We start from the raw sequence: 17,621 nt of genomic DNA on the forward strand, positions 1-17,621 counted from the left end.
GTTGCCTCACACTGTGTCGGGGAGGCATGCCTTGGGCGTTGCAGTGGGGGTTCCCTGGGAGTGTGTATTTCACACATTTCCAGATTTACAACACAGCGTAAATTGGGGAATATGGCAAAACTGTGTGACTCCCCTGGAGAAGCATAGTGACTGTTTTTGTGCAGGAAGGTGCCTCTCCCTACTCGAAAACAAATGTGCCAAAAATGCAGGCACTGCATTGGGGCTAGACCACCGTTTGCAATCCAGCGCTCTGAGAGAGTACAGGAATGTGCCGTATCTCATAGAGCTGGTGCACTCCTGCCCTTTTCTTTTAACGCAAGGCAGTGGAGCAAAGTGACGTGCAGCGCCCTGCTTTAAATTGTTATACATGAGACACTAACAGCTAGATTCATCAAGCCAAAATCGGCTCGCAAAGGGCCAGATTCTGAGAATCTGGCCCTTTGCAAGCGCTATTTTTGCATTTGGGATTCATCATCCCAAATGCAATAATCGCAATTCTAGAAATCGCTAAATTTCGAATAATTGAATTTAAGGAATCTCAATTTGAGATTCCTTAAATGCAATTCATGAACAATTTTAAAATTGCTAAATCGCAATCTGGGGCCGCTATTTACCGCGAAGTCTAACTATGTGGTAAATAGCGAAAACTTAGAAAAATGCACTTTAGTGCATTTTTCTAAGTTGTATGTTACACACTCATGTCCTTTGGACATGTGTGTGCGCAACACCAGTGTACATTACCATTTCAGGGGTGCTACAGGGTGTCCTTTGGACACCCTGGCACCCTTGAAATCACTTCCTTATTTGCGATTCGCTATTTGCTAATCGCAAATAAGGAATGAATGGGACAGCCATTCCTTATTTGCGATTACCAATTAGTGTATCGCAAATAAGAAGCAGTAGAAATCGCAAAATATTTTTACATGCATCCCCGTTTGTGAGTCTGTAATAGCGATTCCTTAAAAATCGCTATTAAGGACTCGCAAAACCGGACTTTGATGAATCTGGGGCTAAAACCTTAAGCCAGCTTGCTGCTCTCAGACTATGCAATATAAAACATCTGAAAGACATCTTGCTTTGGGTGGGGGGCAGAGGTGGGCGAGGGAGAAGGCTAGGAAAGGGCATGGTGGGGAAGTAATCACAAATTTCATGGCTAGGGACTTCAAATGGCCACAAAGGGACCCTGGATTGCCATAAGGGGTCTCATATCCTTTGGGTCTGGTTCACAAAGGTAAATGATGTCATAAACATCTGTTTACAACTGGATGTTCATTTTTCACAAACCACCGGAATCCACGAGTATGGAGAAATTGGTACTTGTAAATCCCACTGAAGGGCCAGGAAATGGGTGGTCCAAGCTGTGGTTTGCTTTGGAAATGTGTGAATGCCCACAAACATGTAGGGTTGTGGCCATTCCTAATTCCTCCGCAATCCTTTCCATCCTGGAAAGGGTCAAAGATTTCCTCCAGCCTGCAGCTCGAATAACCCTCCTATCATGATGTGAAAGGGAACAAATCATCCACAGGTTTGGAGTGGGTGGAAGGAAAGAGCTTTTTCAACTATTTTCCCTGCAGGTGAGTTTGCACACGGCAGTACATTTTCACTGTTTTCACTTCCTTGCTATAGAAAAACATCTGCCCAGTGGGGAACAGGAGTCTGTGCGAAAAGTCACCTAACGTTCGAAGGTGTTCATCTGGAAACCTACGACTTGCACAGCATTTCAGGCGTACTTTTGGGAAGAATGGTGAAAAGCAAAAAGGATTACATCTGCACCCACATGTGCATGGAAATCTACAGGTGAGGAATTACTACTTTTTTCATCACTGGGCCCCTTCATTCCTGGAGGAAGGGGAGCACACAAATGACAAAATGTCATTTCTCCTGTTTCTCTGAAAACCCTTGACCAAAGCTGAATGTGTTTTATTACTAAACATACATGGGTACATCTTACCTAACCTAGGAGTAGGAGACAGCCACTGACAAAAACATGCTTTGAAATTTAGGCCTAAAGAATTGGCAAGGTAGGTTAATGGGCCAAGCATCCACTGCAGATACCTGTGTCTAAGCTGTAACTTGTTATAAAAAAAGAAAATATGAATGAGGCCAAATAATAATAATTGTTCTCAATCTGAGATAACAAATGCAATCAGCATGCACTATTCTATATCTTATTCAGCCCAATGCATATGGGTATTAATAAAAAGTGCACTTGAAGTTAGAAATCACATTAGAGCATGAACGTCGATTCACCAAAATGCAAGGGGTGGTGGCATTTATATTAATCACCCTTTGACCGTAATAATATCACAGGAAGTGACATAGTATGACCTTTGAATTCAGCCACTGTCATTGATCATGTGTTGATTACAGAGAATATTAGTATCCTCTGTGATGTTCCGATTATTCTAGACCTGGCCTATAGCAACCACAATTGTATCACCATGTCCATTTACATTTGGGGTTTGAAGGGTCAAGCACCCCGAAGGACCGTGGCCGAAATAACCCCTTGTAGGCCGAATGGTTTTAGGATTAAGTGGTGCAGTGACAACTCAGAGAGGCTGCTGATTAAAATTGTGGCGGCAGAGTTGTTTAGATGCTAATGTAGACTCTGCATGCATCCTTGCTGGTTTTAAGAAGATTAACGAGTCAACCAAAAAGATATTAACAATTACTAAGACCAGCAGAAAGAGGGACAACGTGGGGTGGTTTGATGGAGCCTGCACCAAGTCCCTACAAGATTTAAAGAAAGCTTTAACGAGTAGCACTAGGGACAAGGGAGCTATCACTAATCTCAGGGCCCACTATAAAACCCATTTGAAACGTAGGAAGCAAGAGCTTCGTGAGGAAGCCTGGGACAATCTCTCTAAGGCGGCAGAGCTTCCTGATAGTAAGCTCTTCTGGGATACTGTGAATAGCCCCTTTCTTAAAATGGAGGAATTCCCCGTATTAATAGCCCAGGTTAGTGAGGAAAGTTGGGTTTTGCATTTTTCTGTCATTTCTAACCCCGGGGGGGGATGTAGTCTCATGTTTTGGGCCTGAAGTATGTAGCCAAACACTACAATTAGATATCACAGTCAAAGAGGTGGGGAGAGCCATATGTAATAGCAAGGGAGGGAAGGCTCCGGGGCCAGACGGGGTGCCCGTTGATTTGTATAAAGCCGATACAACGCTATAGGCTCCTTTTTTGACTAAAGTTTTTAATGCGACAGTTATGGAAAGCATCCCCTCTACTTAGGGTGAGTCCGTAATTATCCCTATATACAAGAAGGGAGACAGATGCGAGGCTAAGAACTATCGACCCATCTCCCTTTTGGACTCCTCCCTGAAAATAATGAGCAGAGTGCTTTTGGGGCGCTTGGAGGTGTGGGCCGAGGGCAATGGTATCTTAGCAGATTGCCAGTACGGGTTTCGCAAGGGCCTTGGTACTATCGAACAGTGCATTTATCTGGACCTGATCATAGGCAAATATACACGGGCCAAGCCTGATTCGTTGTTTCTTTGCTTTGCGGACCAGTCTAGTGCATTCGACCTGGTGGACCATGAGCTATTGTGGTCTACACTATTAGAACTAGGGGAGCCAATTGCCATCATTAATTTTTTGGCCAGACTGTATTCCCAATTATCAGCTCGGATTCGATTTGGTCAAGGGGGGGAATGCATTAATGAAATCAAGTTCAAATCAGGTATCAGACAAGGCTGTGTTCTTGCCCCGCTACTTTTTTCCCTGTTTATAAATGCCATTGATTCTGAGATGAAATCTGTTAATTCTGATGCACCACTAATTGAGGGCCATGCGACCCCCGTGCTGCTTTATGCAGACGATACAGTCCTCCTTTCTAGAACTCCCATTGGTCTGCAAAGACTAATGGACAGATTCTCAGAATTTATTAGGGGAAAGAAACTAAGAATTATTAACTCTAAAACATTTATCATGGTGTGTGGGAAAAAGGTTAGGAAACTACGAACATTCCAGATCGAAGATCAGAAAATCCAGGTGGTCGATAAATTCTGCTACCTTGGCATCACCTTTCATAGTAATGGGATGTGGGCTCAGGAAATATCCAATGGTAAGGCAAAGATGAGTAAAAGTGCTTTTGGTGTTTTCAAATTTGCCTCCAAATTAGGAAGTAGACGGATAAGCGATATGTTGCACGTCTATCGTCATAGATTTGCTCCGGTTGCACTTTATGGCTCAGGTGTCTGGGGACATTGCCGACACGGGGACCTGCAAGTGGAGGAAAATAGTTTCTTAAAGAGACTTCTTTGTCTTCCAACATCTGCCCCTAACGGACTGGTACACCAAGAAGTTGGGCTGGCCTTTTTGACGGACCTTATCGGCCTAAGACGCTAATGGCCTGGCGATCGATTTGGGCTAAGGAAACAACTGGTTTTACCAGGAGAATTATCAATGATTGCCTACGCCTGGATAACTGTAATCTGATCCCATGGCTTAATTATGTCATAACTACATTCAAAGACATTTTTGACCTGGATGTCTTTGTAGACCCTCCTAGTAACACCGATTTTTCTAAAAAGGAACTTAAAAACACTTATTTTGAGACCAAAGCTATATTGCGTGGTGAGGCAACCAGCAAGCTCATAACCCATCAATTTTATTATTCCTATAATATGAACAGCCCTGGCTTTTCAAAATATCTGAAGGTGGTGACTAAGCAAGCCCACCAGTATGTCCTTACAAGGTTAAGACTCGGTATCGCACATAAACTGGTGGGTTTCCCTTCGATAAAAAAGCATCCATCTACCTGCTGTCCTTGATGATGGAATTTCGAAACAGAGCACTGAGCACTTTCTACTCATCTGTCCCTTGTATCGGCACCTCCGTATTGTCTATCTTAAGCCACTTTAAAGAAAATATTCTGTGATTACTATCAAATCTGCTATGAGGTTTTTATTTGCACTTGACGATCCAGATGTGTTTTTTTTACAGCTGTTTTTTATCCTGAAATCCGTGTCCGCCAGGAAAAGTATGGTTTTCGACACTATTGAATAACTCACAAGACCTGCTTTGATATATTAACTGTGTTTTCTATCGTTAATAATTGTAAATATTTAACATATACTGGCTTGTGACGTTGTGATGTTTTGATGTGCTTTTATGATTGTTTGTTTAATGATCGAATAAAGCTTTTGAAATTGAAATTGACCTTTGACACTGGAAGTCATGTTGCATGACCTTAATACTTGATGACATTACAATAAGTGACAATGCTGAAGTTCCATAAAAACATGGACACATTCTATTTTAGATCCCACCTATCTAACATGCTCACATAGTCTTTGAAGGTGCTGGGGTGTAATAATGTCCCTGAATTGTAGCAAATGAGTGAAGTGAGTGTACAAGAGCTCTTGATATTGTTTAAAAGATAAAGGGGTCAAAAAGTGCATCGTAAAGTGAAACTTTTGATGTATTTGCTAAAAAGTGATAGGTTCTGAAAGCACACTCATTAATTATGGAAGTCAGTTCATGGTGTGCCAATGGAACCTGGTGCTTCTCAGGAGTTTACTTCATTTTTCAAAATGCGCTATAGGAGCCCCAAAATAAATGACATCCATCTTGCCAGGGCCTGCATCTTATGATGGCGCCCCCTATATTTCACCAGTGCCCCCTTAGGCCAATAATTACATACAATATACAAGTGCCAGAATTATAACATTAATGTCATTTATATACCTTGGTTGACACATGTCAAAAATTTCCTCAGTATTTCAGGGTGTTTTTCTTGCCCTGGTCACCCTCCTCCTATAGGGTCTGGCTGTCATCCCTCATGACAAGAATTTCCTTCAATGTGCTAGTTCCAGCGTTTTGTCATGGCTGGCCCTTATACCAAGAAACTCCTCAAATCTGCCACCGTTTGTTCATGGGTGCCCATATGCCAAGAATTACTGCTAGTATGCCAACACCAGTATTTTACCATGGGTGTCAACTATACTGAGAATGACTTCCAATGTGCTGGTGCCGGTATTTTAACTGCCTACTGGGAGCCCTACAGTCAGCCCACCTTTGAATCACTTGTTAATTCACACCTCAAAAGGCATTACTGGGTGCTGCCAAAGAGTGCCCTCCAAACCTTTTGGGTACTAATGTAAAGCCAATTTAAGCTTTCCCCCTATTGGAGAAGGTCCTTTAAAGGACTCTTTAGTGAGCAATGCAGCTTTCACAGTTCACCCTGTTGTCACTTGTAGTTTCAATATATATCAGTTCATCAATAATTCAAGAAACTCTGTCACCATGTGAGCATAATATATTAAATTGAATGTATTCTAGTTTTACACCACACCATTTGGTTAATTATCCAAATTGCTGGTAATCTTCGCTGGCATACCAATATATATCCATATAATTCAATCACCGTTGCCAGTATGTTGTCACAGATGTCTGTCATGGTAAGACGTTGTGGCTCCAGTATCCCGGTGCCAGTATTCTGCCACGGGTGCCTGTGTGAGACAAGAGTTGCCTCCAGCATGGCAGTGCTGGTATTCTGTCACGGGTGCCAGTGTGAGACAAGAGTTGCCTCCAGCATGGCAGTGCTGGTATTCTGCCATGCGAATGATCTGTTTAATCAACCCTTATAAAACCAGATGGAGTATTGTCCAATGGGTTTGAACAGACTGGCCATAGCGGGCACCGGGCGTTTCCCCGGTGGGCCGTTAGGGTGGGGGGCCGGTTTTGGACCCCCTTGGGGGCCGTTTTTTTGTTACCGGGGGTCGGCAATATCAGCCCCCAGTAACAAAATCGGCCGAAACCGGCCCTCGCACACTGCTTTGCTGCACTTCTCCTCACCGCAGGGGGGGGGAGGCTGCCTGAGCAGTGTGCCAGGGCCGGTTTCTTTTCCCAGTCCGGCCCTGGGTTTGAAAGGGTGTTAAATTAAATATACTTTGGGAACAGTTCACGTTGAATGCAGAGCTTATTGGTAAGCATGGGCGGAAAATCCGTTCCGCTCGCGGATTTTGCGGATTTTCGGTAAATTCGCAATCCGCGAACTCTCGCGAATTTACTGAAAATCTGCAAATTCGCACGCAGCCCATTTTTTTTCTTGGTGATACAATATTGCGGCGTGCGGCGTTGACTTACCGTCATTCAGCGTTTGCCGAGTTGTTTTTCTCGATACTTCGCGAGTGCTGCGCCATTTTGGATCTTGCTGCGGGATCCCGCGGAAGTTTGGCGACCGCGATTACGTAATCGCGGCTTGCCACCTTGCACAGCACGCATCGCGAGAATTCGCAATTGAGAACACGTAGATGCGGCGGGCAGCAACAATCTCGCACTCGCGAAATGCAGAATTTGCAATACTGCACAAGAAATCCACCAGCACGCAGCATAAACCTTCTGAAAATGATGATTTTTATCAGAATAACTCCTCAGGTTGACATTTGCCTGCACTTTTTTTTGCAAGGAGTCCATTGTGGGGGGGGAGGGGGTGGGAGGAAGGAAGTGCCCCACAGTCTCCAACTTCCTGTTCCTGTCCAGCAGGCTCCTCCCAGTGCTTTCTTCATGTGCTGGTGACTTTCTTTCGGATCTTGACCTGGAAGGATAACTTTTTGTGGATGCTGCTGGATATTTGGATTTGAGGCCTTTTGACTTTCTTTGGATCACTTTTGGATTAGAAATTTCACAAGTAAGTTTGTTTGGGGCATTACAGTTGCTGCAACTACAATTTTGGAATTTTTGATTTTTGGGCTGTTGTTGGGGCCTTTTAACCAGGGCTAGTGAGTGGTGCATGGGCCTAGTCTTTCTGTGGGGTGTCTTGAATTTAAACATCATGGAGGGCATGGAGGGCATGGGATTGTGCTGATTTTTCAGTGTTTTTCGATTTTTTGGTCTGTTGTTGGGGCCTTTTGACCAGGGGTAGTGAGTGGTGCATGGGCCTAGTCTTTCTGTGGGGTGTCTTGAATTTAAACATCATGGAGGGTATGGATGGCATGGAATTGTGCTGATGTTTCTGTTTTTTTTCGATTTTTTGGGCTGTTGTTGGGGCCTTTTGACCAGGGGTAGTGAGTGGTGCATGGGCCTAGTCTTTCTGTGGGGATTTTTCTGTGTTTTTCGATTTTTTGGTGTGTTCATGGGGACAGACCATGTGGGTGGGGCCATTTTGAGTGCTGGTACATGCAGACCCTGGGCATGTGCTGGGAGGCAAGGGGCCATTTTGAATGCAGGCAGTGTTCTCAGGCCTGCACCCATTTTGCCTAGCTTTCATTCATTAGGCCCAGGGGTAGTGAGAGGTGCATGGGCCTAGTCTTTCTGTGGGGTGTCTTGAATTTAAACATCATGGAGCGCATGAATGGCAAGGGATTGTGCTGATTTTTCTGTGGTTTTCGATTTTCTGGGCTGTTGTTGGGGCCTTTTGACCAGGGGTAATGAGTGGTGCATGGGCCAAGTCTTTCTGTGGGGTGTCTTGAATTTAAACATCATGGAGGGTATGGATGGCATGGGATTGTGCTGATTTTTCTGTTTTTTTCGATTTTTTGGGCTGTTGTTGGGGCCTTTTGACCAGGGGTAGTGAGTGGTGCATGGGCCTAGTCTTTCTGTGGGGTGTCTTGAATTTAAACATCATGGAGGGCATGGATGGCATGGGATTGTGCTGATTTTTCTGTGTTTTTCGATTTTCTGGGTTTTGTTGGGGCCTTTTGACCAGGGGTAGTGAGTGGTGCATGGGCCTAGTCTTTCTGTGGGGTGTCTTGAATTTAAACATCATGGAGGGCATGGATGGCATGGGATTGTGCTGATTTTTCTGTGTTTTTTGATTTTTTGGGCTGTTGTTGGGGCCTTTTGACCAAGGGTAGTGAGTGGTGCATGGGCCTAGTCTTTCTGTGGGGTATCTTGAATTTAAACATCATTGAGGGCATGGATGGCATGGGATTGTGCTGATTTTTCAGTGTTTTTCGATTTTTTGGGGTGTTCATGGGGACAGGCCATGTGGGTGGGGGCCATTTTGAGTGCTGGTACAGGCAGGCCCTGGGCATGTGCTGGGAGGCAAGGGGCCATTTTGAATGCAGGCAGTGTTATCAGGCCTGCACCCATTTTGCCTAGCTTTCATACATTAGGCCCAGGGGTAGTGAGTGGTGCATGGGCCTAGTCTTTCTGTGGGGTGTCTTGAATTTAAACATCATGGAGGGCATGGATGGCATCAGATTGTGTTGATTTTTCTGTGTTTTTCGATTTTTTGGGCTGTTGTTGGGGCCTTTTGACCAGGGGTAGTGAGTGGTGCATGGGCCTAGTCTTTCTGTGGGGTGTCTTGAATTTAAACATCATGGAGGGCATGGATGGCATGGGATTGTGCTGATTTTTCTGTGTTTTTCGATTTTTTGGGCTGTTGTTGGGGCCTTTTGACCAGGGGTAGTGAGTAGTGCATGGGCCTAGTCTTTCTGTGGGGTATCTTGAATTTGAACATCATGTAGGGCATGGATGGCATGGGATTGTGCTGATTTTTCAGTGTTTTTCTATTTTTTGGGGTGTTCATGGGGACAGGCCATGTGGGTGGGGGCCATTTTGAGTGCTGGTACAGGCAGGCCCTGGGCATGTGCTGGGAGACAAGGGGCCATTTTGAATGCAGCCAGCGTTCTCAGGCCTGCACCCATTTTGCCTAGCTTTCATACATTAGGCCCAGGGGTAGTGAGTGGTGCATGGGCCTAGTCTTTCTGTGGGGTGTCTTGAATTTAAACATCATGGAGGGCTTGGATGGCATGGGATTGTGCTGATTTTTATGTGGTTTTCGAGTTTCTGGGGTGTATAACTGAACTGATGTTCCTCTGCCTTCCATTGCTTTTAGGTGCACAAGACTCAAGAGAACCACCAGAGCCAGGAAGAAGTCCTGCAGCGGTGTGTGTGTGCAGCATAACGTCACGTCTGGCCACAGACAACTCTGCAACTCGTGCAACTGCGGCCTACTGTTCTGACCTCTGAAGAAGATGGCCCCAAAAAAAGTTCCCAGTAGCTCCTCTAACAAGAAAGTTGCCAGTAAAGAGCAGAAGAAGCAAGTTACCAAGGAGACTGGTGTGCCGCCCGGCACATTTTTTGGGAGTAAAAAAAAAAGTACGCCTGCAGCAGCAGCGGGATCTGCTGGGGACCAAGCTGGGAGCAGCACCCCCGCACCATTGGGCTCAGTGCCACCACCACCACGCCAACTTAAGTTCAAGCCCTTGAGTGCTGCAGAGGCACTTAGTCTAGCTGTTCAATCACCATCGACCAGTGATGTTGGCTCATCGCAAGAAAGTAGCAGCAATGTCCCTCAATCAACACAAGTTGTTGTAACTCATCTGACGAGTGTTGAACAACCACAGCCGCAACAACAACCACATGTGCAAGTACAAGCCCAAGTACATGTGGAAGGAGAGGCAGCGCAAGGAGATGCGCAAGCAGAGGTGCATGGAGGGTCAAAAGTGCCCACAATAGTTGTTCCTCCCGAAGTAGGGGCACATCAGGAAATCGACAATCAAGCCGAGGTATCATTTGAGGAAGCCACTCCTCCTGATGATCATTCATTGTCTTCCACATCCCTAGCAAGGAAAAGATCAAGGGTGGTGTCTACATCTTCTTCAATCCCACCTCCTTCTGATGATATTGATCAAAATTGGGAACACCCAGCACTGCCGTCTGAGAGTGAGGCACACCATGATCTGACAAAGGTAGCTAAGCGTAAAAGGAAGGTCCCCGAAAGTCTCGTACCTATGGAGTGTGATGATGACGCTCAACAAGAAGTGGTGTATACTCCTGCTGATGAAGACTCTCACGACGACGACGACACAGTCATCATACACGTCACTCCAGGCTCAGCAGGCATGCAGCAAACAGACATTTTGACCCGAGACCGAAAAGCTGCTGAGCGTGATGATGTTGTCGACGAGGAAGCAATGGCAACAGCACAATCATTGGAGTTAACTAGTATACCACCACCTACCGCTTCCATATTTGTTTCTCGCCAGAAGGGACCTCCATCCACCTCGACCTCAATTAGTGGTGGTGAAAGTGCACAACATAGTAAAGTTCGGCAATACACATCCTCCACTTCATCTGGCATTAGCAGCATGACCACCACCAGTATCGCCTCCTCCGGCCCCCACAGACATTTCAAGTCCGCAGTTTGGGACTTCTTTAGTGTTTGCCCAAAAAAGGAAAACTTCGCCATTTGTAGCATTTGTAAGCTTGCAGTTAGTCGTGGTAAGTTTGGTACCAACTATGGTACCGGAGGCCAGAGAGGTCATCTTAAGAGACAGCACGCTGTCCAATGGTTTGCGCACCTAAAGGAGATCAAGGAAGCCCGAATTGCAAGTCAAGAAAATGTTGATGTTTCATCTGATGATGAGGAGGAGGAAGAAGTGTCAAACACTTCACTTACACCCAGTACCCCTGTCAGCAGCACACCCCATGTGAGGCACACTAAGAGTGTGGGAGAGAGTGAGACACCAATGCGAAAAAGTTCATCAGCGAGCGTAACTGGGTCGAAGAAGTCATCATCATCATCATCCCGTAAAAGCATGGTCCAGGCCAACATTAGAACCATGTTGTTTTCAGAAGCGCCATATGATCGCAACCACCCACTGACGCGTCTGTATAACACTAAGCTGGCTAAAATGCTAGCTCTGGACCTTCTCCCTTTTTCTTTTGTAGAAGGGGTTGGTTTTCTAGAATTAGTGGCAGCGCTCAGCCCTAAATGGAAGGTTCCTATCCGGTTCTATTTTGCCAGAGTTGCGGTTCCAGCACTACATGAAGATGTGCTGGAGGTGATTGGGGCAGCTTTGCAGAAGAGTGCTGTTCACACTATACATCTGACAACAGACATGTGGACCAGTGGCGCAGGCGCTGCCTACATGTGCATCACTGCACACTGGGTCTCTTTTTCAGGGGTTAAAGCAAAGCTAAACGCAGGTGTTGACCCGGACCAAGTTTTTAAAGCTGCTCGGAAACATGCAACACTAGCCATGTTTGGCTTGGAGAAACGTCATACAGCAGAAAACATTTTGAATGAGTTTAACACAAAGGTCTTTCACTGGCTGTCCCCAAAAAAACGCCAGATTGGTTATGTTTCCACAGATAATGGCGCCAATGTAGTTAAGGCCATGGATCTGGGTCACTATTTCAGAGTGCCGTGTTTGGAGCACTGTATAAACCTGGTTGTTAAAAAATTCTTGAGTGAAGACAGTCCAGCGTGCGAGGTAGTGGCCACCTGCCGAAGAATGTGCAACCATTTCAGCCATTCTTTTAAGGCCTGGAAGCATCTGAGAAGCCTGCTACATGAACGTCGAATGCCAGTGAAAGCACTCATCCAGGAGGTGCCAACACGTTGGAACTCAACCTTCTACATGCTTGAGCGTCTGTATGAGCAGTATAGGGTACTCGATCACTATTTCTTAACACTGGGTACAGCTCAGAAGGACCTGAGGCTAGATGCGGCGCAATGGAAGTTAGTTAAAAGCCTGACAGACATGCTTCGTCCTTTTGAGGTCTTCACGCATGCAGTCAGCAGGGAGGACTGTAATTTGGGAAAAGCTATCCCATTGTTGCGCATGCTGGAGCACCAACTGAAGGCGGTGTCTTCTATGTTTCAAAAAGATAAAGAAAAGAAAGACGCTTTTGTTTTGGCGGAGAAATTATTAGAGCGCCTACTTGGCGATGAACGTCTTAAAATGATCCACTCAGAACAGCATTACATTTGTGCTACTATTCTGGATCCACGCTACAAAAAGGCGCTGGCAGGCCGAGCATTCTTTCCTTTTGATGATGAAGAGGTTACAAAGTACAAACGTTGGCTAGTCTTGTCAGCCATGAGGTTTGAAAGAGAACAGCAGAAAATTGAAGGAAAAGGCAGTACATCAGCATCAGCAGGCCATCCCCAGTCAAAAGAATCCACTTCTGTACCTGTGGCTGTGGCAGAAGTGACCTCTCAGCCGTTAAAGACACCGCCAACCTGATCATCAGCACCAGACGCAACAGAAATATTGGGTGAAGAAGAGGATTGGCTAGCTCTGCTTGGGTTTGGTTCTCAAAAGGTCCCAGCAAAAAGTAAGTAAAGAGGAGGAACCTTGGAGAACCTTGAGTCGATGATGCAGGACTATCTGATTGACTCAACAGAGGTCTATTTTAATGCTGACCCATTGGCGTATTGGCATGGGAAAAAAGAATTGTGGGCACAGATCTCCAACCTGGCTATAAACTACTTGTCTTGCCCACTCGCAAGCGTGTCTTCTGAACGTGTTTTCAGTGCTGCTGGTGGCATTGTAACTTGCAAACGGACCCGCCTCTCGCCCAAAAATGTGGAGAGGTTAACAATGATCAAGATGAATCAGCACCTCATACCACCAGATTACAAAGTACGAGAACACACGCCGGATGAAGACGAGGAGGACAGCAACTTAGATGAGGGAATTTCTACTCGGTTAGGTGACACTGACCTACTCCTGCCTGAATTCGCAGAGTATGAGGACGAACTCTTATTCTTATTCCCTGACACCGAGCCCTGAAAATGAGCCAATGAATCAATAACTTTCTTTTTCGTCCTTATTCACTTTTATTCCTGTGTGTCTGTCTTTCTTTGTTTTGCACAGTTAATATAATTAAAACTTTAATCACCTAATCACAAAAACAAGCCCCTCAGCAGAACTGTCTTCACTTGTTTGCTTATTGATTTGAAGGTGCCGCAGTCTGCATTCTTCAGGTTCACAAGTTCACAAGAACATGCTCCTCTATCATCCTCCTCCAGACTCCTATTTCCCTCAAAGCAGAGGGCTGGATTACGCCCAATGAAGAAAGACTCTGCACTTGTGGGGGTGTTCTACTTCTTTGCGGGTGAGTTGACGGGTCTTGGGGCATTGCTGCGAAGCTCTAATACCGGATAAAAGTGGTTTGAACCAAATCAGAGCAAGTTTTTTTTTTTGCGTTTTTGCTGACTTGCTTGCCTTTGAGGTGCTCTTTGGGGGGGTTCCGGGTGTTTGTGGGTGGGTTTTGGGGTCTGGGAGAACTGCTGGGACAGTCTAATTTTGATTGCATTTGCTTTTCAGGAAATCCGTGGTGGAAAACGGGAGTTATGATCTAGCTGCACAGCGCGTTTGGACCGAAGGCCGATAAATATTAAGTATGAGATTTTCCTTTTTGGCTGTTTGGGGGTGTTGTGCTTTTTTGCATGTGGGTTGGCGGGTCTTGGGGCATTGCTGGGAAGGTCTAATACCGGATAAAACTGGTTTGGAGAAAATCCATGCGGAAAAGCCTTTTGGCACTTTTTGTAACTTAGGGTTCGTTAGGGTTAGCCCTAGCAGCAGGATTGCATGTGTTTCGGGGTGTTCTAGATTTTTGCAACTGAGTTCTGGGGTCTTAGAGCACTCGTGGGAATGTGTAATTTTGGTTGCAAGTGATTTGAAGAAAATCCATGGTGGGAAAGGGAAGATTTGGCATAGTTAAAGAAAACGTTTGCCACTATTCTTAACTTAGGGCTCGTTAGGGTTAGCAGTATTTGTATTGCATGTGTTTGGGTGGGGGCTGTTTGTGGGGGGGTTTGCGAGTCTTGGAGCAATGCTGGGTATGGATACTTTTTCTTGCTTGCAAGTGGTTTGAATACAATCCACATTGGGTAAGGGGGGATTTGGGCCTACTTTTACTTTCAAAGTACGTTTTGTCACCAGTTTTTTACTAGGCCTCGCTTTTTGAGATCTGATTGGGGGTCTTCTACATTTTTGCGACTGGCTTTAGTAAGGGTCTGGGTGGGAGCACTGCTGGGAAGGTCTAATTTTGTTCTAAAACACAGTTTACATTACACCTAGCTTGAGGGGAAAGATCCGCTAAATTAATTTGCCCATACTTATTTATCCTTCAAAAGGAGACTCAGACAGAGTACGCACTTTCAAAAATATTGTACTGTCTATTAGGAAACTCGAAGTGTGACTTTTTGCACTACACAGCGTACATACCTTATATTTATTTATCAGTGGTGTTCTAATATCACTTCCTTTTTTTCCATCAATAATTACAGGCCGGGTTTCAGTCTGTGCAATGGGAAAAAAAGGATGAAGTCAGGCTTCACATTAGCGAGCCGTAATTCAGCATCCGCCAGGGAGGCAGTGGACAGGGTGTCTTCTGGTCACCAACATTGATGGACGAAGCGTCAACTGGAATGGAGGAGTGCCGCTAATAAGAGGAATGGTTTGATGCGTGCAACTTACTTATAAAATTCAACAGGACAACTACAACAACATACAGATACAGTATCCATTCTTTTCAAATTATTTTTTAAGTAATGTTATTGCTGTGAACTTCTATGAGTGTGACTCTGCATTTCTTGGATCTCTCTCTGCTTCTAAATTGATCCCTACAGCAATTCTATAGGTTTTACTTCGGCTATTTTTTAAACCTAATTTATTGTAAGAAGTGTTTCTCTGAGTGCAGAGATAGGCAAGCGAAAAGGCTGCAGCCCTATACTGTTGCATTCTGTCATTCACGGTTGTCGAAAGTACTACTTACTTTTCAGTAACAATGCATGCAGTAGTGCATGCAGTTCCTTTATGTCACTTAAAAGATTTATGGTTAGCTTTGTACCCAACGATTTTTTTATCTTCAATTATTGTTTGTCCATGCTGTGCTTTTTTTTTCTTCTCTCAACAAAACTTACCCAAAAAAAAACCCGTTCCCATCCATTTTCCAAACCCTAACCCTCTTCCCCCGGGCTGTGTGGTTTTGATTGATGTGTTACTAAATGACAGCAATAATTCCACATACTTGCTGGGGAGGATAAGGTCATAGCAACAGGCTGGTGAAGGAATCCGAGGATATATTCTAGACTTACTCAGCTTCAGTACTATTTCTTGTAGTAGTAGCCAATGTCAAAGAAATTCAACACAAGTACTAGTTATACTTTCAATACTTAACCATTTGTTAGGCCACATTGTGGCACTGTTCTAGTGTACTGTCACCTGCTATATTCTCTATCGTACCGTTCTAATGCTACGGTAGGGACAAACAAGGTTTCATTTTCTTTTTTTTCAGATGCTGCAACTGCCACTGTGTGACACCACTACTACCAACGCAATGATGACATTTCATCCGCCCAGGATTGCCATATCGCCATTTGTCGTGCAGCCAGCCCTGTGCCTAGCCCTATTTCCAAACACAAATTACAGGTAAGATAAGCGTTTGGGGGGAGGAAGTATAATGGAGTATTAGGAGAGACGAGAGACCGACGCTAGTACTAGTAAAGTCCTAGGACTATTGAATTCACTTACTCTGTGAGGGGCACTTATTTTTGAAAACATTTGGGCAATTAATTACACAACTTGAATCAAGATGCCACTTAAGTGTCACCACAACAAAGTTACTGTTAAACCCCCACCCACCAGCCTCAAAAGCAGTAAAAAGAACAAGTATTCTAAGATAAAGTTTAAAGTATATTTATATCCCTGACAAAAATAATCTCCCACAAGACCCAACCCACCCCCACTCCCTAACCCCAACGAATGTCCGTGAAAAGTCCAAAAAAGTGAAAAAACCCAACTCCCAATTCCCACCCCCAAGAAGTCTTTAAAAAAGGGGCAAGGGACAGTCTCCTCCTACTGCTGGCTGCTGCTGTTGAATTTCGGGGCCAGGTCGGAATGCTCCTTGCGGAGGGTATCAAGCAGGGTTTTGGTGTTGAGCAGCTCCTGCTCGAGGTAGGAAACCCTCAGGGAAAGGCGGTGCATATGTTTCTTGCAACTGCTGTGGGGGGCAGATGATTTCTTTGCTCGGCGGTGGCGGGTGGCTGCGGTACCCCGGCTCCGTACCGCTGGAGACCTGCGCCGTCTAGGTGACCCAGGGAGCGCGGAGGAGGATGCAGCTGTCCCGGTAGATGTTGTGGTAGACTGCATGTCCCCCTCTTCCTGGGCCACCAGCCGCCGATAATCAGCGACAGTGGCGTCCAGCCTCCGTTGCCGGGCCCTTCTAGCCAGCTCCTTCCGGGTTGGTTTGGAAGGAGCATCTATATGAAGAAAGAAAGACATAGTCTGTAACCAATGCTCTTTAAGATTAACAAAAAATGATTCAGCAGAAAGTTGTGTCACAGTAGAACTAGCAACTTGCAAGTGCAGTACATAACTATTGTGGCCAATATCTATCTAACATCCCACTTCTTCACCCTTCCTCTAACATTAGTGGGAGTTTAAGGAATCAATTCTACGAGCACTATGGACTCACTCCATTAGAGTCGACTATGACAGTACACCAGTCTTATTCTTCTTCTTCTCTCTTGTTTGGCAAAATTGGTACGTTAACTTCTGCAAGCCGGCATGATGCCAGCGCAGTCAACTTGCACCCGAGGAAAACAGACGCCCGCCATGATGAGTGAGACAGACTTGCGTTACTGTACCAGTCCAGTACATACAGGAGGTGATGCTCTTACTTTTCTATTAAGAGTGGCACTGAGAATACACTGTTACAAGGGCTACTGCTTAATTAATTTAACTTTCACCCTACAGTGCCAATGAATACTAGAAAAGGAAAATGAAGAAGATAAATAATCTGATTATCTATCACTGCACATGGTATGTATTTACTTACATATGGGATGACTTTAGGTGTTTTGCTTTTTATTGAGTGAACAGTGATACATCCACACATGAATGACCGAGTTCTACTAAACTTATTAACA

The sequence above is a fragment of the Lissotriton vulgaris genome, chromosome 2_1, assembly GCF_964263255.1.
Source record: "Lissotriton vulgaris chromosome 2_1, aLisVul1.2, whole genome shotgun sequence".
Lineage (NCBI taxonomy): Eukaryota > Metazoa > Chordata > Amphibia > Caudata > Salamandridae > Lissotriton > Lissotriton vulgaris.